This window comes from Molothrus aeneus, unplaced genomic scaffold (assembly GCF_037042795.1).
Source record: "Molothrus aeneus isolate 106 unplaced genomic scaffold, BPBGC_Maene_1.0 scaffold_35, whole genome shotgun sequence".
Classification (NCBI taxonomy): domain Eukaryota; kingdom Metazoa; phylum Chordata; class Aves; order Passeriformes; family Icteridae; genus Molothrus; species Molothrus aeneus.
In genome coordinates this window covers 1,509,948-1,531,143 of record NW_027099016.1, presented here as the reverse complement: position 1 = coordinate 1,531,143, position 21,196 = coordinate 1,509,948, and the positions used below count along the sequence as shown (strand labels likewise).

The window sequence follows — 21,196 nt, the reverse complement described above, 5'->3', positions numbered from 1 at the left end:
ACTTGGAAGCAATGAACATTAAATCAGTGGATTTAGATTGGTTCAGACTGTAGAAAGTTTAGGAAAAAACTAATAAATCTCACGTGTCATGGAATGATCTTCTCTGCACACTCGGGCTATGTGTGGATGGAATGATGTGTGCTGCATATCTTTGCCAAAACCAAGTAATGCCTTGACTCTCTAACACTAAAGATATTGTTGGAGGGTTTTTGTTTCCCCCGCAGTTTCAGTGACAAGAATACAACATGAGAATCGTTTTTCAAAATAATCCTACTTTATATGGTTAGGTAGGTTTGGGACAGAAGTGTGAGAATCAAGTTTTGCTATGGGTTTTTCAACGTTCACCTAGAACTGCTTTAAAGGTGACCATTTAACTCAGAAACAGTTAATAGTTTGTTTAAATATTGTTTAAAAAACAAACAAAAAACCCTCCCCCCACCTAAAACCATAACAAAACAAAAAAAAACCAACCAAACAAGTAAATAAAAAACAAAAAAACCCACCAAAAACAACAACAACTAAAAAGCAGATTCTGGGGGGGGTGGGGTGGGCTGCATGGCTGCTCTGGAAGAGAAGCTTCATTCCAGGTAGCCCGGAGAGGAGCTTTAGAAATGCAAATTAACCCTGCTGGGGCAAAGCCTGGACAATGTACCTGGGTCTTCCTACCCGGGGCAGGAATTGGGCTGATTCCCTCTGCCCGCTTGCACAGATGGAATTTGCACAGCTAAAGGCAGAGCCCATGGTGAGCATATCTGACTCTGCAACAGAAATTGGTACAGCTGCAAAAGGAAACAGCAAATGGAGAATGTTGTGGATGCAGCTCATTCAGCAAGTGAGCGAGGGGATGCAGGTGGCAGCCAGGCCTCCTGATCCAGGAATGCCTAGAGAAGGACAGGGAATGAGGGCACTCAGAATAATTCCAAAACCAAAGAAGACTCAGTAAGAAAAAACCAGAGTCAATGAGTCAATCTGCGTGGAGATAGGGCCAGGGACTTGTAGAGAAGGAAGTAATGGGAAAAACCATCAGTTTCAGACAATAGAACAAACTGACACGGACTGCTGCTCAAAATTCCTCTAAATTCATTAACTTTGAGAAAAAGAACAAAGACTTAACAGAGCCAGGAATATCGGCTGTTCTACAAAAGTGGGGGTGCACATTAACGAGGACATGCAGTTGGCGGATCGGGAGGTCTGAACCGTCCAAGTACCTCAGCCAGTGGGCAAAGGGAGAGAGAGAATCGGCCAGGAAAATGAAGATAAAAAGGAGGCTGCGAACTACAATGGCAGAGAGCGCACGGCAAATGCCCCACGGCCTCTCCCTCTGCTCAGCAATAAAGTCACTTGTACAGGACTCCTCTGTCTCCTCGGGGCACAGAAACCTCCGGCCACGTCAATTTCCCCGCACAGCCCCGGGCACGGGGCAGCCGCCTCTGTCCCAGCCACAGGAACCGGGCCGAGCCAGCGCTGCTCCGGCAGCGGCTCCTGCCGAGGCAGCGGCCGCAAGGAGACCGCGGGCAGCCGCTCCCGCAGCGCCCTCACGCCAGCGGCAACACGCGCCGGACACGGCACAACGAACCCGCCTGAGCCCCCTGCCGCCCCCGAGGCCCGCAGCGAGCCCCGAGCCCCCGCACAACCCAGCGCGCCGCCCACCTGCGCTGCGGCCGCCTCCCACCTGCGCTGCGGCCGCCTCCCAGCTCCGCCGCCGCCGCCGCCGCCGCCTCACCGCGCTCCGGCCGCTGCCGCCGCTCCCGGACCCGCACAGACGCTCCGCCAGCGGCGCCGCTGCCGAGCCACGGCCGCCCTCAGGCCGCCACCGGGGCCCTACCCCGCCCCGCTCCCACCAATCAGCGCGCCAGAACCACGACTGACGGCACCGTCGCCCAATCGCAGCCGGGGGCGGGCTCTGCACACGGCACAGCCTCGCCCCGCGCTCTCAGGGCCCCCCGGGCTGCGTGAGGGCAGAGCCGGAGATGAGGAACAGCCTTGGAACGGGCCCGGGCCCGAGCCCGAGCCCGAGGGGGATTGAGCTGAAAACACAAACAAACTTCTCCGCACCTCCCGCCACGGCTTTCCCGGCACTGCGGCTCCGGTGGCTCCGGCTCAGCGGGAAGCCAGGAGCCTCACTTCTCATACCCCTGATTAGGAGCATCAGTGCATCGCTTTGATTTCCCTCAAATAGGGAAAACCGCCCCAAAGCCCTGTGGATGAGTGGGGGAGGGGAGAGATTTCTGACAGACAACTCCAAAAATTCAGAGCAGGATAATGAGGAGTAAGTGAAGAGCCTTAAATCCAGCCTTCCCCCACGCCTCCCTCCTTCCAGCTGCACCTCCTACCCCGGCAGTGCCGGAGACAGGGAATGGGGCCGTGCTCACTTCATGCCCCGGGGCTTCTCCCTCTGCTCAGGGACAGGAGTCGTTCCCCTGCTGCACCCTGGGCTCTCTCCCACCGGAGACTTCTCCAGGAACTTCTCCAAGCTGAGTCCATCCCACGGGGCACAGCCCCCCTCCAAGTGCTGCAGCGTGGGTCACTGTGCCCCGGGGTCAGTCCTGCCAGGACAGGCTGCTCCAGCGGGGCCCCTCTGGCCACGGGGTCACAGCCTCCTCTCAGGCATCCCCGTGCTCCAGCGTGGCTGCTCCGGGGGCTGCAGGGGGATCTCTGCATCCCCATGGATCTGCAGGGGGATCTCTGCATCCCCATGGATCTGCAGGGGGATCTCTGCATCTGGCACCGCCGTTTTTGGAGGCGCCAGGAATAGGCTGAGCTCTGCCTGAAGCTCTTCTCACATTCCCCACACCCTTCCCAGCACAGGGAGGCTTTTACCTCCTCGCAGCTCCCCAGGCTGGGTTGGTAGCCCCTCCTCATGTGCGGTCTCTGGGGCTTTTCCCCTCCGTTGGATTCCTGCCCTGTGGAGCCGTTCCAAATGGCCTCTTCCACGAGGTTCTGTGGCAGGGATTTGTTCTCCCTGGTCTCTGTCCACAGCTCAGTGCCTGGGGGAGGAAGACAAGGAGAGGAAGAGACAGGGAGAAGGGAAAAGGCAGGAGGAGAGGAAGGAAGAAGGAACAAGGGAGGAAGGAGATGGGAAAGGAACGTGGATGGATGAAGGACAGAATGAGGAGAAGAAGGAGGGCGGAGAAGGAGAAGATGGGATTTGCCTCCATGGCAGAGGGAAGGGGAAGGAGATCCCCCAGTCCATCCCTGGCAGGATGGCGTTGGCAGTGAGGCTGTCCTGCAGCGATGCTGGGCTGGGAGATGGAGCAGCAGGGAGGGGAAAGGGGCAGTGATTCCTCCTGCCCTGCCTGGCTGTCCCACTCTGGAGCGTCCTGGTGCTGCTGAGGCCCTTGGAGCGTCCGGCACTCAGGAGCCCGGAGCTCACGGCTGCTTTATAAAGCTGACAAAGTCGGCAGGATGGGTCTGGGTATGATCTGCAGCAAACTGGGTTTATTGGTACAGGAACAGGGGACAGAGCTGAACAGGGTCCAGGCACAAAGACAGGGTGCAAGCTGAGGGCACAGGGGGTTTTTATATGGGGTAGTGAGGGTGGAGCTGAGGGTCAGGGCCCAATGGATATGGGGGAAATTGGGGCAAAGGAGGGGTTAAGGGTCGGGTCAGCTAATAGGGAAACAGGGGCAGAGGAATGCAGTAAACTGGGGCCAATGGAGGGACAGAGAGGGAGAACATTCTAGGGACTAACCAGAGATGGGTAATAGGGGGTGAATTTGGGTAATTAGGCCAACGGGCCAATGGGGTAACATAACTTTCCATAAATCCGCATGTGCCTGCAAAGATCTCTGGGAGAAGCAAGCTTCTCACCATAATCTTGAAATCTATTCTTCTCTTTGGGGACCAGTCCTCCATAGCTGTGGAATTGAGACTCTGATGGTAGAGTCCTGGGCCTCCACACCAGTACATCTTTCTTTTCCTTGCAGCCTCCTCCTCCACCGCCCAGACAAAATTTAGGATTGACAAATCTAGCTTAGGAGAGCAACAAGGGGTGAGCACCTTGGGTTTTGTGAGAAATGAGCCTCACTCTTTAGAATTTTTAAAAGTTTAATAAGGAATAATAAGGGACAAATCAGTAACACTGCTGGGTGTTGGCAATGGCCAGAGGCACACCGGTTAACCACAGCAACTCTTCTTGTCTACTTTTTCCATTGTATTGTTCAAATACATATTCATAATGATTATACATATTCAAACATTTCTTTGAACACATTTACATGTTCCAGGAATTCTTTAGGTTGGTTTGACCCCCAACTCGCCTTTGTAGAGCACGTGCAGGAATCGTGGATTGCTGTTTTGAGGGTTGTGTGTCACTGCCTCACAAGGGCCCCTGGTCTGTGGTTTCAGCAGGTGACAGCTATTGACAGTGGAAGGGTCAGTGGCAGGGGCCTCATCACATCCCTTCCATAGATGTTATCTGACCCTGCAGACGGTTTTAGCTACTTCCACAAGTACTTTAAACCAACATTAGCTATTTCACAAATATCTCTGACTCATTCTCAGTATTGTCAGTTAGTTACAAAAATAAAAGCATTAGTTCTTATTTCACAATTACGGCTACTTCTGCAAAAGTTAACATTATAATGCACAACATCTGGCATGCACTTCAATATTTTGCAAAAGCCAAAACTATAATGTATGTTTTTCACACTGTCCACAAACTCAAATATCATCCATAAATGATGTTCTGAGGATATGAGCTACACAGGGGCCAGGGCATTGGCCACAAAAAGTTGACAAATTATACTATAGCAAAAGCAGTGAAAAGTGATTACAAACTGTACTATATCAAACTCGTTGTGATTAAGAATATTTTGCAGAAGTCAATACCTAATAGCAAAAGCCAGCACTACCTAGTTATTTATAACAAACCCAGGGCAGGTTTTTCCCTTGCATGGAGCACCTGGGCCTTCCCCAGGCCCCTTCTGCCCTCCTGCAGAGCCGGTGGCATTTTCCAGCACACACAGTTTGTAACCAAGAGCCGGGTGCAGCCGAGAAGGCTCCAAGCGCCTCCTTCCAGGCTGACTCTGCAGGTGCCGAGGCTGCTCTGGGCTCTGCCAGGGCTCTGCTGGGGCTCAGCTCTGGGCCAGGCTGGGCCCGCTCTCCCCTCACATTGCTCCGGGCAGCTGAGTCACAGCGGGAGAGGGAAGGGACACGTCAGGGGAGTTGAGGTTTAAGAGAGTTTTTATTCATAAAACTGCCATAACAAACAGGCTGCTCTAACTACCATAACTAACTAGCAATGCTAACTACCCTAACTAACTGCCAGTGCTAACTACCATAATTAACTACCAGTGCTTACTACCATGACTAACTAGTTGTCCTAACTACTGTAAGAAGAAGCTGTCCTCAAGTACTTCATCTGCTCTGCTGCTCCCTCAGTTGCTTTGCTGCAGTGATCAGAGGGGTCAGGCTGGAGAGAGGCTTGGCTGATGATAAAAATGGGTGCTGTCCAAAGGATAAAAAGGAAAGAAATTAACTGTTACTTTCCAGAGTCAAGTTCCTCACAGGCTCTGTTGCAACAGGACAAAGGGAATGGTTTGAAAATCGAGGGAAGCAGGCTCAGATTAGATCTAAGGAAGAATTTTTTAACCAGGAGAGTGGGGAAACACTGACAGGAGGTGCCCAGAGATGTGGGAGGTGCCTCCTGCCTGGAAACATCCAAGCTCAGGTCAGGCAGGGCTCTGAGCCCCCTGAGCTGCTTGAAGATGTCCCTGCTCGCTGTGGGGCACCAGGTCCAGATGAGCTCGAAAGGAGCCTGCCAGGCCACAGCAGGCGAGGATTCTGCTCGCTCTGCGCGTGGAACGCAGCGAGACTGGAGACTATCGGAGGGGGCCCCACAAGAAAACCCCTCCCTGGCGCTGCTGCTTCCCCTGCAGCCCTTGGCTCTCACCTGCAGCAGCTCCTGGGCAGCCCAGCGCCGCTCCTCGTCCGGCTCCAGGCTGCACTCGAGGAAGTCCCGCAGCAGAGCCGACAGGCGCCGGGGCTCCTGCAGCTGCGGGGTCCCGTTCTGCCGGATCAGAGCGCGAGCCTGCAGGGAAAGCAAACTCAGCGCTCTGCCAGCTCCCTTCACACCCACACGGGCTCACATCCACCCCGGGGCCTCAACCCCAGCTCCAGGGGCACTTTCCTCCCTGCCAGAGATGCTGCTCAGAGCTCATTTTGCTATGCCAAGCAAAAAACCCAAACCCTGCGGCTGCCACAGCCACTGCAACATCCAAATGATCTCGCCTTGAGAGCCAGTTTCATTGGCTGGCTTTGTTAGTAGGAACCTCCATCAGAAATAGCCCATTTTGCTTTTCCAAATATGGACACCAGCTTTACAGGCCATTTTCCAGATTCAGTGTGGTCTGCTTGTGTTATTTCAGAGGATTCTTCCATCAAGTGCATCTCTGCAGTGCCACTGACACTCAAGTAAATGCATTCCTGATGCCCCATCCCAGAAACTGCCAGGCAAGAAACAGGAGGTTTGTGATGCTGAAAGCTCAGGCTTGGTGACACAGAAAAAGTAGCTTGGACTAGGAAAGAAATATGTTAGACTATGGGGATGTTCAACCATCATCTTCATGTTTTCAACAAGTTTCCCAGTGAGAAGAATCAGGGGAGATCATCTTGCAAAACCTCTTTTAGAAACTCCTGCAGAAATCTTGTTGGGTTTGGGGCTGGGATTTGGGGATGGTGTGGGGTTTTCTTGCAAGATAACATTAGAGCTGATGCATTTGCTTCATATTTCCAGGTCATCCTCACAGCCAGAAGAGCTGTAACAACGAAAAGCCCAAAGCAAATTGTTGCTGGAGACTGCAGAACATTTGTCTGTGTGGAGGCACAAGTCCTCTGGGAATTCCCTTCCCATGTGCAGAAACCTCCAGCTGCTGCTCCCAGTGCAGGGTCCCCCTGTGCTCGCAGCCTCTGCAGCCCCTGGAGAATTTGCCTCTTACCATGGCCGCCGTTTCCCTGAAGTAAGGAGGTTCTCCTTCCACCATCTCGATGGTCACAATGCCGAAGGACCAGATGTCCACCTTGGGGCCATAAGGAGATCTGGTCACAACTTCTGGGGCCATCCAGTGAGCAGTGCCCACCATGGAGCTGCGCTGGTCCTGCTCAGGGCTGAGCTGAGTGCAGAGGCCAAAATCAGCTGAGGACAGAAACAAACCCTGTCAAAGGCAGCTGCAATGAGGAAACCAAGCACAAAGATTCCCCACGCTCAGTCTGAGAGTGCAGTAGTGAAGTCAGCTGGAAAAGCCCTCAGGGCTGTAGCCAAGGAAAGATGGAACAGGGCCCTTCAAGAAACCCTCAGCTTTCCTGCAGTGGCTTTTACTGATTCCCTTGGAGCTTTAGATTCCCACTGCTGCCCCTCTGGAAGGGCCATGGCCAGAGCAAAGGCACTGCTGGCCCCCTGCTCCTCTCCTGAGCTCTCTGCTGGGGCAGCCGCTCTCAGCTGGCAGCAGGGGCCGGGCAGTGCCCCCAGCAGCCCTTGTGGGGCTCTGGCCCTCCCTGGGAAGCAGCCCCAGCCCCGCAGCCCGGGAGTGCCGTGCCTGGCCAGGAACACCCACCCAGCCTGACAGAGCCGTCCATGCCCAGGAGGATGTTGGAGCTCTTCAGATCCCTGTGGATCACCCGGTTGGAATGGAGGAAATCCAGGCCCTGCAGACACTGAGAGAGAACAAGAAACATGAGGGCAAAAACCAATGGCTGGAATATATCACACCAGAAAGGACAGCTCAGAATTCTGCCAGCAGCAGCTTTGCTGTGACAGGCCAGGAGTGCAGTGCACACAAGCTCCAGGCAAACGGTTCAAGGCAAAGCTGAGAACAGCAAATCAAATCCAAAGCAGACAGAGAGTACCACAACAGCAGGAGAGAGAACAAGAACAGAGTAGAAGTGCAGTGATGCTGGCAGGCCGTTCACTGCAGAGGCTCTTTCTTCTCCAGCTCATGAAAACAACACAGAAACAAAGCCCTGAGCATGGAGCCACTCCTGTTCTCATGCCCTGTTTGGAAGGACCATCGTGTCCCAGCCATGGGAGTGACAAGCAGGATCCCTCACCTCCCGACTGACAGCTGCCATCTCTCCTTCAGCCATGCGCGTCTGTCTGACAACGTCCCGCAAAGTTCCTCCATCCATGTATTCCATCACCAGCCAGAGATCTCCATCCACAAGGAAGCTGGAAGAGGAAAGCAATGGCATGGAGATGAAAGTGCAGAGCTCAATTCCCCCATGGAAAAGCCTGGAGTGGAGTTTTGTTTCCAGGTCACTTGTCAGTGAGGACAGAATCAGATGGAGAGACATTCCTGCCAGGCTGCCCAGCCCTTGGAATCTGCACAGTCTAAAGGGGAAGGAGACACCTGTGAGAAAGGAGAGGCCTTGGATGGCAAGCAGGTGAAAAATGCAGTTTAGCAACAGCCCAGATCAATGTGGAATCACAACACTTGGCCCCAGCTGGTTCAGCTTCTGAACTCATCAGTTCCACCATTCCCTCCAGAACAAGGCAACACAACTGCCAGGGTTATCCAGGGCAGGAGGCCATGCAGCACTTGGGACAAAAGCAGTCAGAAAACCTTTCAGAAAGTCCCTTCAGAAACAGGCAAGGCCAGTGAAAAATGGGCAAATGAGGCATTTCTGGAAACAAGAACTTGATCTTACTGGCATCTTTAGCAATGGAAAAGGGCTGGGAAGAAGAAGCCAAGGGAAATAATTTCTGCTGTGGTTTATCAGCACTTGCTGGGAGACACAGCAAACGGGGTCAACTTGAAGGAAAAACCAAAGCAAAGCAACAAAAGCACGTGGAGGGAGTGAACTGCCAGGCTGTTGGTTTGGGAAGATGTGGCTGGGTCAGGCATTTTCAAACCAGGCTACAGACTCCGGATGCCAGGAAAGGTTAACGCAGGGCCCGGGCTCGGGATCAGACCTGAAGCACTCACCTGTCCAAAGAGTTGACAATGTTGGGGTTCTTCTTGTCCTTTAGGAGCAGGATCTCATTCACAGCTCGTTCCCTGTTCTGCCCTCTGAGACTCATTTTCTTGATGGCCACCTGAAGGGACATTGCAGCCTTTAACTGGAGGAGTCTGTGGCAGGAGGCCACAGCAAACACAGAGCGAGTCTTTGTGGAGCGACGGAGCCGGGCTGTGCCAAACTGCCTTGGGATGGGACACCAGAGCTCAGCAAGGGCCATTCCCACAGCCCATTGCTCTGCCAGCTGGGGGCTGCTTACAGGACACATGGCCAGAGACATTTGGCCTTGCAAGCTCTGCAGAAATGGTCCCTCAGCTGTCAGCCTCAAAGCTCTAACAACATTCTCTGCACCTACAGTCTTCTCAAATGGCCTCAACACTCTTATTATTATTATTATTCAAACCCATTTTGCAAGCAGGAGGTAATTCTGGTTCTCTGAAAACAAAGCAGAACAGCCAGGAACCCCTTAGCAATTCTATGGGATTTGGTCATGATTTCAGATCCAGCTGCTCTGTTTGGGATTGCAGAACAAAGCAGACACGCACACCCATTGCTCAGGTGATCCCTGTCACAGGCTGTCACTGACACCAGACCCAAACACAACTGCAGGATTAGGAGAGAGCTTTGCTCTGGACATCCATCTTCTCATTTCTCTCCCTCACTCTCTGTGAACAGCTGAAGTAGGACTAAAACCCCAAATTGAGCCCAAGCAGGATCTCTCCTTAATCAGGCCTTGAGGTAGCCTTTGAAGATAAAAGGCAGGATGGAAATAATATTGTTATAGTTTAGCTAAGAATAGCTAAATAATGTTCCTGTCTAAGGTTGGGATGAAGATAAATTGGGCCTCAGTCTCCAGCAGCTGATGCATTCACACTTTTAGATATGAAGGCCAAGCCAGCGTGTCCTGCTCTGACAGACACCGCTGCCCTCCTTGCATTCCTTTGGCGCTTCAGAAGGACCAAGTCTGTCCCAGCTGTGCTCTGCAGGCTGACACTGCTCTGCCTTCAGAGGTGCAGCCTGGGCAGGAAAGCTCTGCTGGCCCCCAAAGCTGCAGCCACAGCTCCCAGCAGAGGGGAAAGCCCTGGAGAGCTGCCAGGCGTGCTGGGTGTGTTGGCACTGACCTCTCCTCCAGTGGCCCTGTCGAGTCCTTTATAAACGGCTCCGAAAGCCCTGGAGACAAAACAGCAGAGAAGAAAGAAGCAGCGCTTTAGGCCCTGGCAGGGAAAGCCAGCCCAGACAGGAGATCTCTGCTGCCTGCAGCGTTCACAAACACCTGGGTGCATCGACCCTTCCAACAACAGCACAGCAGCCACCAGCCCTCTGCCATGCAAGGTGTGCAGGAGAAAACTGAGACCCAACATGAAGGAATTGGGCTGGAGCAAATCCCAATGTCCACGCTGAATTGCTTTAGTTCAGAACCTGAGGTGAGAAATGGGTGTGTAAAGAACTGGAAAAGAATCCATTTCATCCTTTTCCATTTCCTGCCTAATATCTGCAGGTTCCACAAGGGCCCTGCCATCAGGCAGGTGATGCTTTTTCCCCCAGAGTGCATCAGCTCTGTGTCTGTTACTGAATGGATGGGGTCTGCTACCTGTGCTAGAATAGAGCACTTATTAGTTCATCTCTGGTTTCTGTTTCTAAACCATTAGGTTGATAATCCTGACCAGTGGATATTTTTTGAAGGAAAATATTTGAAAGAAATCTTCTTGAGAACTGTTTTCTGACAGTCACCACATGGTGAGTTGCTCTTTTAGGCAATCCAGTTCCAGGGACAGAAGATCTTCCAGGTCCTGCTCCTTGCTGCAGGCAGGACACTGCCAGCATCAGGGGCTTTTGACGGCGCCTTCTGACCATAGTTATCAATTCTGATCAGGACTGAGAGACAGCAGGATGGTAGCCCAGTGTCTGAAGGTGTTTGGAGCTCTCCTGACTTCTCACTTGATCCTGCACCAGCACAACACCCGGCCCTGCTTGTGCAGCAGCAGCTGCCGTGCACTTACCCTTGGCCAATCTGCTCCACTTCCAGGTATTTCTCGGCAGGCTCCTCCTCGCTCACGGTGTTCCCTGAAAGAAGCCACGTGGAAGACGCTCCCTCCCAGAGTGAGACCCTGCCTTGCAGCAGAGCCACAACCAGCCCCACTCCCTGGGGCCGTGAGCCCCTTGGTGTCAGCTGGGGAAGGACAATCAATGACTCGGTGACATTCAGCTGCAGAGCAACACTGGGTGCAGCTGATGCCCAGACACACACACAGCACCTGCTGGGGCACCCAGGAACAGAGCAGACGTACTCAGCTGCATCAGGCACCACTCCCCTCTCCCCTCTGGCTGCCCGGCTGTGCTGCTGTCAGAATGTTCAGCCCAGGATCCCACAGCGGAGGGAGGTTCATTGTCCTCTTCCCAAGCAGAGAAAGGTTCTCCATCCTCTTCCCAAAATTCTGCAGCTTCTCTGTTGTAGTGCGTTTTTATATTTTGTAATATTTTGAAGTAGTTTTGTTTTGTATTCCAATATTTTTCCCAAATGGTTTATCCCAGACTGTACTCCCCTCCCTTTATCTGTGTTATCCCTCTCCTGGGATGAGATCATCCCCAAACCCCCACCCTGGCTCTCTGTCAATCACTCACCATCCCATCCCCCCCATCCAGAAGTTTCGGTCCAAGTTGTCGAGTGATTTGCCAGAGGCCAGGGGTCAGCCCCCCAGGCCTAGTCCCATACGCTGCCCTATATGTCTATCCCCCAGTTCCCATCCCTCAGAGATACCTATTGGTTGGTAAAATGTTATCTACTTTTGGTTTCCTGCTCCCTTGAAATGTGACCTTCGGAGATCTCCCGGGGCTCTCGGCAGGAGGCCCCCTGAGGCGCAGGAGCTCCTTTGGGATCTGAATAAAACCATGGACTAACCCCTGCTAAGAGTCGGCCCTTTATCTTCTACCGATGTCTCTGGTGTCTCTTGTGCTGCACAGGCGCCCAGCCCAGGTGCCCTCAGTACCCTCGGGGCACACACAGAGAGTGTCTCCCCGCTGTCGGCCGTGTCGGGGCTGCCCTCCCCGGTGTCTGCCGACTCGAGACTGGCCCAGGGTTCCTGAGAGGCTCGCAGAGAGACCGAGACATTTTGGCGACCAACGTCGGGCTCTGAGACCATCCCCGGACCTCATGGACGGGGCTCGGACATTATTTCAGACTGTTCGCAAAGCCTTTGGCCGGCAAGCTTCCTTAGAAGAACACACTCCGTTTTAATGAATTGCTTCTCTGTGCAAGAAACTCTTCCCTCAAGAGTCAGTTTCAGGTAGAAGTCACCATCCCAGGACCTCCTGTTTTCCTGTCCCACAGCTGGATTGGTAAGTTTACCTTTTTCTTGTTTCTCCCCTCTTCGGGAGGGGGGGTGTTTCCCTGCCTTTGCTTTCAGGCTCGCTGCAGAGAGCCGAAGTTTTTTTTTTCTCTATTTTTGGCAGGCTGCCAGCTTCAGGTTTTTCTTCTCCCCCCCACCTGGGTTGGTGAAATTTGAGATACAAAATTTAAAATCACAGCTACAATGGGTGCAAAGCTTTCTGTATCTCACAAAGATGTCTATTACCATTTTTTGAACTTTCTTAAGAGTGAAGAAATCCGATTTTCAAAATCAGATGTTAAACAATTTGTTAGATGGCTGTTTCTTCACTTTCCCGATGTATCAACTGAAAATATTAGTGATTTGGCTTTTTGGGACAAAATTGGTAATGAGTTATTGAGAGCAGGGAAATCTGGTGACACATCTCCGTCAAAATTTGTTTTTTTAGCCCTGCAGATAAGAAATGTTGTAAAATCTAATTTAAAGATGCAAGAACAGCCAACCGGGAACAGTTTCAACACCTCTGCTTCCCAGAAACCCGATCTACCCCCCTCCAAGTTATGTTCTCCCTCTCCTAACCCTCTTTCCTCACCCCCAGCCCCGGCACAGGGCATTCTGAAGAAAGTTACACTCCCTAGCTTCCCTCAGAAGCTCCCTGTCTCCAACCCGGACAGTTCTGGCCAGACTCCCCGGGACCCTACCCTTTCCCCTGCTTCCCCCGGTTGTGAAACCCCGTCCCACAATCTTAGTGCCCGCCTTTGTACCCCCGATCCGCTTCAGGTAACTTCCCCAGACCATGATGGTGGATACCACATGGCAATGCCTGGTTCTTCTCTCCACAATCCTTTACGCTCTCCCAACAGCCCATTCTGGTCGGAAAACCGCGCCCCCGAAACCCTCCCTCCCGGCACCCTCCCGCCGCCCCCCTCCGCCCCCTCAGGGCTTTGCCCACCAGCCGCGGCCTCCCTCCGCCCCTCCCTCAGCCCGCCCTCCAGCTCCCAGGTCAGAGAAACCGGAGGTGCTGAGTTCGGCAGCCAGAAGCCGGAAACATCACTGGTTCTTTCTGCAGCCCCTGTGTCATATATTTCAGATTTAAACGGGGGGATTCAGCCACATTATACCCCCCTTTCTGTGGATTCTGTCAAAGAACTTGCCAAAGCCCAAAAAGATTTTGGTAGATCAAGTGAATATTTTAGAGGACTCCTTAAAGCTACACTTTCTGCTAATACCTTAACACCCGCTGATATCAAACACCTTTTTACCTGCCTGTTATCCTCGTCTGAATATCTCTTGTGGGATGCAGCATGGAAAAAAGGATTGAGAGAAATTTTACCAGCTGTGTGGGCTGATGAAGCTACTGCCCATGATGTTTATGGTAAATTGATATCTCTCGACCATCTCTGTGGACAGGGGGAATGGGAGGATGGAGCAAGTCAGGCAGAGGGCATTCCCAGAAAGGTTTTCAAAGAATGTGCTAGAGCAGCTGAGAAAGCTTTCTTCGGGCTCCGTCCTGGTGTTCCACTTGAAAATTATTTGAAAATAACACAATCTTCATCTGAGTCCTTTTTGAGTTTTGTGGAAAGGTTGAGAAAAGCTGTCGAATTTCAAGTTCAGAACGAAAGAGCCAGGATGGAAATCCTCACCGAGATTGCTAAAGAAAATGCCAATGAGAAGTGTAAAGCTGCCATCCTGAGCCTGCCTCTCGATCCAGCACCAACACTACAGTCAATGCTAGAAGTGTGTGAGAGGAAAGTTACCATCACTCTTGCTGACCAGGACGAGAGACCAAAACCACAGAGAAAGATTGCAGCTGTGGACGCCCCTGATCCACCATCCACCAACCAGCTTCAGCGTGTCACAATGCCACAAGAGAGAACCTCCAACTCTAATCGACCTTGCCATCTTTGTGGGAAGTTAGGGCATTGGATGCCTGACTGCCCTCTGAAAAAGCAGTTTTTAGATTTTAAATACAATAACCTTGAAGATCAGAATTCCCCAAAAGACAACCTTTCAAAAAACTGAATAATGAGCGCTCTTTTTCCCAGCGCTATGACAAAAATAGGGTGTGTTCAATTCCAGCACAGGACAGGGCCGAGCCTGAGCACAGACGTCAGCGCCAGGAGCGGAATGCATTTCATACAGCAGCGCACCAGCAACACCAACACAAACCCACTGGCAAAGGTAAAAAAGTCCTTGCCATGAACATTTTGGGGACAGTAAAATGGTTCAATGTAAAAAACAAATATGGTTTCATAACCCGGAATGATAACAAAGAAGATGTGTTTGTTCATCAGACTGCTATAAAAAAGAATAACCCCAGGAAATATCTCCCCAGTTTAGGAGATGGAGAAATTGTGGAATTTAATATAGTACAAGGAAGAAAAGGCCCCCAAGCAGCCGATGTGACAGGACCTGGTGGAGTTCCAGTACAAGGCAGTAAACACGCTCCAGACTACAAACCTGTAAAATATTATCTGCATCATAGAAGTCCTCCACATGTCTACCAAGGAAATAGAACCCAAAACCAACAACCATCAAGCCCCAGCAACAGCCTAAAAGCAAGAAGAGCACAGAACACTGGCAAGCTGCCCTGCATTCAAAAGCCCATGTCAATAATAAAAGAACCTTCCAGTCCGATAAGTCCCACTTCTAATACCCTTCCCCAATTCCTGTGGCCTTCCTACCCCTCTCCCACTTTCCCCTTTTCCCTTCCATTGTGTTATTACCCCTTTTTTATGTTCCCACAAATTCCTACCACCCTTTCCCCTCTCCCATGGTCTCCCTCCACTAATCCCTATCCCCAGAGTTCCTTTAGAATACCAGAGGGAGCATGAAGTTTCCCTAAAGTAACCATCCTTTTCTTAAACTAATGATTTTTATTTGGAGTTTCCAACAGGCACACCACCACCTACACTGCCTTGTGCAGAGTCTATCACAGCCAACCACTTTACCACAGGAGACAAAGAAACAGCCCCTGCTGAAAAAACCTTTTCCTGACTCAGTTTCCTGAAAAACCGTGTCTTTTTAGTGTTTCCCCTTAATCTGAACTCAGCCCCTCTACCATCAGAATGAGCCCCATCCTTCTGCTGCTCATGTTGACAGCCATCCATCCAAGTCAGATGTGGAAGAGTTTGAAGGTCTCTGTTGCCTGAATCTTTGCCTGAATCTGTCATCCAAAGCTGACCATGTCCACAAAATCATCAGAAAGATGCAACAGATGGTCCAAGACATCAAGCAAGAAACAGCAGACTGGATGGATGGACTTTCCCAAAAATGGGGACTCTCGGGCTGGGTCAGATCCATATTGAAATCTGTATTTTTAGTTTTGTTTGTTCTTCTTGTTATTTTGGTCAGTTTTGGGATCATCAAGAGCATTGTGACCAAACTGATATCGAAAGCTATTTCCCCTTTAGAGATCAATCAGGTGACTGTTCCTACCTCTTCTGAGGAAGAGACAGAAACCTCTGCAGAATTTACAAAACAGCCTTGGTTTGCTGATGCTTGATATCACTCCGAGCTGAAATTTAATGTCTAGGTGCCTCTCCTTTTTTATTTAAACGAAAAGAGGGAGATGTTGTAGTGCGTTTTTATATTTTGTAATATTTTGAAGTAGTTTTGTTTTGTATTCCAATATTTTTCCCAAATGGTTTATCCCAGACTGTACTCCCCTCCCTTTATCTGTGTTATCCCTCTCCTGGGATGAGATCATCCCCAAACCCCCACCCTGGCTCTCTGTCAATCACTCACCATCCCATCCCCCCCATCCAGAAGTTTCGGTCCAAGTTGTCGAGTGATTTGCCAGAGGCCAGGGGTCAGCCCCCCAGGCCTAGTCCCATACGCTGCCCTATATGTCTATCCCCCAGTTCCCATCCCTCAGAGATACCTATTGGTTGGTAAAATGTTATCTACTTTTGGTTTCCTGCTCCCTTGAAATGTGACCTTCGGAGATCTCCCGGGGCTCTCGGCAGGAGGCCCCCTGAGGCGCAGGAGCTCCTTTGGGATCTGAATAAAACCATGGACTAACCCCTGCTAAGAGTCGGCCCTTTATCTTCTACCGATGTCTCTGGTGTCTCTTGTGCTGCACAGGCGCCCAGCCCAGGTGCCCTCAGTACCCTCGGGGCACACACAGAGAGTGTCTCCCCGCTGTCGGCCGTGTCGGGGCTGCCCTCCCCGGTGTCTGCCGACTCGAGACTGGCCCAGGGTTCCTGAGAGGCTCGCAGAGAGACCGAGACACTTCTCCATCCTCATCCCAAAATGCTGCAGCTTCTCCATCCTCTTCCCAACACGCTGGAGGTTCGCCATCCTCTTTCCAAGCCAGGGGATGTTTGCTGTCCACTTCCCATGCTGGGAGATGTTCACTCTCCTCTTCCCAAGCCACAGGATGTCCTCCATCCTCATCCCACACTGGGAGATGTCCATTGTCCTCATCCCACTCCGTGGGAGCTTGGCCACTCTGGTCCCACACCAGGGGACATCCACCGTCCTCGTCCCAGGCCGGGAGATGTCCCCTGTCCTTGTCCCACCCCGCGGGAGCCTCGCTGTTGCATTCCCACCCCGCGGGATGTTCGCCCTCGTCTCCCAGAGCAGCGGGAAGTTCACTGTCATCTCCCGGCACTGAGGGAAGTTCACCATCGTCCCCCAGAGCAGCGGGAAGCTCACTGCTGTCTTCCTCCTTGTTGACCTCCTCTTTGGAAGCAGAGGGAGCCCCAGGAGGTGCTGGTGCTGCTTCTGTGCCCTGTGGACAGACGGCAGCGTGAGGGACGGGAAGTTCTATCTCAGTTATCACCTTATTTATCCTCAGCTGCACATCCAGCTGCACTAAGCAGAAATGGGGTTTGGAGCTGTTCCAACTAACAATGGGCTAAAGTCGACATTGCCACTTATTGTTGGGAATTCCATATTCCACCATGGCTAAAGCCAGCAAGCAATCCTCTGCCTGCAAAACCAGACCTGCAGCTCTTCAAAAGCTCTTCAGCAGAAAACGAGAAAACTGATGGGAATTCCTTTGCTGCTGCTGCTCCTGCTGCAAAGACACTGACAGGAACTTTCCTTCAGCCTCCCAGGCTGGCCCTCGACTGCCACATGCCGAGCTCACAACTTGCTGCACAATTCCAAACACCAAAGGTTCCTTTCCCACTCACCGAAGGAGGAGCTGCTCGGAATCCAGACAGGAGGTGCCCTGCAATGGGAGAGGGAACATGAACCAGATGCTGTTAGGAGAAAAACTGCCAGTGCTGGGAAATGCCATGGAGCAAGGCAACCCCGAGAGAGCATTTTGCTTTCACTGCATCCCTCCAGGAGCCACAGTCCCTTCCCACAGCAAGCAAGAGAACAAGCACAAAACACTGGGCTGGGTCAGTTCTTGGCTGGAGCAGCAAAGGGAGGGAGTTCCAGGCTCTGCTGGCACAGACTCCCTGCTTGAGGGAACAGAACCCCCCAGGGCTCATTGCAGATGCTGTGCACGCCCCACTGGCTGCAGACACCGCCTTTTTCAGCTGCAGCTGCTGGCAGGAGCTCTCCCAAAGCAATGGTGTCTTCATGGCAATTTGGTTCCAAAGTCAACTCAGCTCCAGAGGAAGAACAGAAAGCACACAGCAAGCCCAAAGCCAAAGATGCTGCACTGAGGGAAAACCTCGACTTACGTGCCAAGTGGGTTAAAAAATACCCCGAATAAGCCACAGAGTACAGAGTGCAAACTGCAGCAGCCACGTGCTGGATCATTTTGGCTGCGCTGCACACGCCTGCAGCCTGTAGCCCTGCAAGCACAGAAGGACAGGGCTGGGCTGGCTGCTGAGAATGCCTCGGGCAGGAGGATCCTCCGGCAGCGAGCCCAGAGCCACTCTGGGCACTGAGGCCTCCGTGTCCCACAGCAACGGGAACACCACGGCGACGTGGCGCTGTTCCTGTGACATCCCAGCAGCAGCTCACACAGAAACCGCCTGGAAGGTTCTCCTGTGTCACAAAGGAGCACAAAGAACCCTCCCAGGGCACAGCCCATGGCCCAAAGGATGCAAGAGGAACTCGGAAAATGCAGCAAACAAGGACACCCCATAGCCCAGCCTGAACACTGAGGAGAACAAGGACGGCACCAAAGCAAAGGAAACGTGACCTTTAGTCACTGATACTCCTGACTAAAAGCAGCAAGCCTTGTTCCATCTGGGATCTTTGTTCTAGTTCTAAAAACAAGCAAGGTCCTCCACTCTAAATACACAGAAGGCAGGAACTGGGGAGGAGGTGGGATTAGGAAGGAGGAGGAGGAGGAGGAGGGAGAGAGGAAAAGGGGGAGCAGGAAGAGGAGGAGCAGGAGCAGGAACAGCAGGAACAGGAGGTTCCAGTGCCCCCTGTGGCCGCAGCCACGGGACCATCGCCCCCACCTCGTCTTGCAGCTCAGTGGGGAGGGGAACTCGTCCCAAATCTATCCAGGAGTCCCTGAGAGGGTTTTTTATTGGGGGGGTATTTGGAACTTGTAGATTGTGGAATTGACCCCAAATATCATCTGGTGTCTCTGGGAGGTTTTGTTTTCTCTGTGTGTGTAGGTTTGGATCTTGCAGGAGCCCAAAGCTGAGCCCCTTGGGGGGATCTTTGGGGGCCCACGTGGCCATTGCCCAGTATGGGCAGGGGAGGACATTGGTCCTGGGGACCCCTGGGAGAGCAGAGGAGGGGAACCCCTGGGACCCCCAGAGTGGGGAGAGCAGAGAGGGGCGATCCCAGAGCTGGGGGACCCCGGCAGACTGGAAAGGGGGGGAGCCTGGAGAGGAGGGACCCCTGGGATCCCTGAGATCTCAAAGTAGAGCATCAGGGGAGAAGAGCCCCCATGGACCCCCAAAAGCCCCTGAATCATCCCTGAGCAGGACGCTGGAGAATGGAGAACCCCTGGAACCATTGGACCCCCATGATCCCAAGGAAAAGAAATCAGGAAACCTCTGGAACACCAGAAGTGGAGAGATGAGTGATAGGGAAATCCTGGGAGAGCTTTTTGGGCTGAACCTTGACATTGTGGAGGTTTTCATGGACACAAGACTCCTGCTGACTTCTACAGATGGAATTGGGCAGGAGGAGCCTCTACTCCAAGGCGCTCCCACCTTGGTTTCCCCAAACCAGGATCTGTCATTCCCAAGCTGTGGCCAGATGGAGGAGGAGGAAAAGCCCCAGAGATCCCTCATGAGGAGGGGCTGCAAACCCAGCCCAGGGAGCTGCAGGGAGGAAAGAGCCCCCCTGAGCCAGGAAGGCGGACGGAGATCCAGCCAGAGCTCAGAGCTGGTGGAGAAGCCTCATGGCAGGGAGAAGCCCCACAAATGCTTGGAATGTGGGAAGGGTTTCAGCTACAGCTCCACCCTGATGGAACACCTGAACATCCACACTGGGGAGAGGCCCTGGGAGTGTGGGGAACGTGGGAAGGGCTTCAGTGGGACCTCCGGCCTCACCAAGCACCACAAGATCCACACTGGGGAATGGCCCTGTATGAGTGCTTGGAATGTCAGAGGAGCTTCAGGTGGGATTCAGAGATGATCACTCACCAGCACTTCCACACCAGGGAGAGCCCTGCGAGTGTCCCGACTGTGGGAAGAGCTTCGTGCGCTGCTCCAGCTCCATCCCCCATGGGAGGATCCGTGCTGGATGATCCCCAGTGACCCCCGTTGGGCAGAGCCCTGGTGACCCCTGTTCTGGGTGATCCCCGTTGGGTGGGGGGAAGGTGTTGGAGAGATTTCTTTCCCTTCTCCTTGTGCTGCTGTGATTTGGTTGGTAATAAATTCCCTCCGTGTGCCCAGGCCGGGTCTGTTGTGCCCGTGCCGGATTTGCTGAGGGATCTCTCCCGGTCCTTGTGTCCAGCCAGGATCCCTCGGTTCCATTTTCTGTCCCTGTGCGGCTGCAGGGGCAGGGACAGAGCGGCTCTGGGGGTGCCTGGCATCGGGCCAGCGTCACCGCTCGCCACGGGCACCGCTGAGATCCCGCGCCCCTGGGCACGCACTGCTGGGCTCACCTGAGCTCCCACCGGCCCAGCGCCCCAAGGTTCCCCCTCCCCAAAAAACTCCCAGCCCGGGGCTGCAGCGGCCCGGAAAGGCCTCAGCCAATCAAAACACAGCCAAAACGCGCCGCAGCCAATGAGAACGCGGGGCGTTGAAGAGTCATCAGTTGTGTGGCGGAGCCTCTGAGATCGGGTCCCCAAAAGTGGCGGCAGCCAATGAGAGCGCGCGGCGCTGCCGAGCCCGCCCTGCTCCGGACTGGTGCTGCCAGCGCAGCGCGGCTGCTTTGGGGCTGCTGCTCCCTGCCCGGCCCCGGCCATGGGGCGAGGGGCGGCAGCTGGGGCCCTACTGGTGGCACTGGTGGTGCTGGGAGCCCCCCCGGCTGCGGGCGCGGAGCTCTCGGGTGAGCGGGGAGCGGGAGGCGCTGGGACAGGGGGGGAGAAGGGGGAAAAGGGAGCGAAGGGGGGAGCCCGGAATGGAGGGGGAGGAGGAGGGGACCCCCCCAAAGGCCGAGCGGGAGGGGCTGAGGATTGGGGGGAGGTGAGGAAGGGGTGGGAGACGGTGGGAAAGTGGGGAAAAGGGGAGAGTGGGACCCCAAAACAGGAACCCAGCGCCCCCCACCCGGACCCCACCTGCGTCCCCCGCCGGGGCTGTTCGGGGAAGGGGCGCGTGGGGGGCGCCCAGGTCGGGCCCAGAGCCCAGCGCTGCCCCAGCCCGACCTGCCTCGCCTCTATCCCCGAGCTCCCCCCTCTTCAGTCATCGCCAGATCCCCACTGGGGAAAAGCCCTACGAGGGTGGGGAGTGTGAGAAGAGCTTCAGCAACAGCTCCGACCTAAGGGCACGCTGCCACATCCACTCCGGGAGAGGCCCTGCGAGTGCCCTGATTGCAGGAAGAGCTTTATACCTTGTTCCAGCTCCATCTTTAGTGCAATACAACAATCCCTAATGGGAGGA

General features: G+C 53.5%; 2 pseudogenes; one reads left to right on the top strand and one right to left on the bottom strand.

Moving 5' to 3' along the window:
* The window catches only part of LOC136570612 (zinc finger protein 208-like), a 625,335-nt pseudogene that overhangs the window by 233,505 nt on the left and 370,634 nt on the right, over positions 1–21,196 (top strand).
* Positions 1–21,196, bottom strand: part of LOC136570620 (zinc finger protein 850-like) — an 80,935-nt pseudogene that overhangs the window by 6,516 nt on the left and 53,223 nt on the right.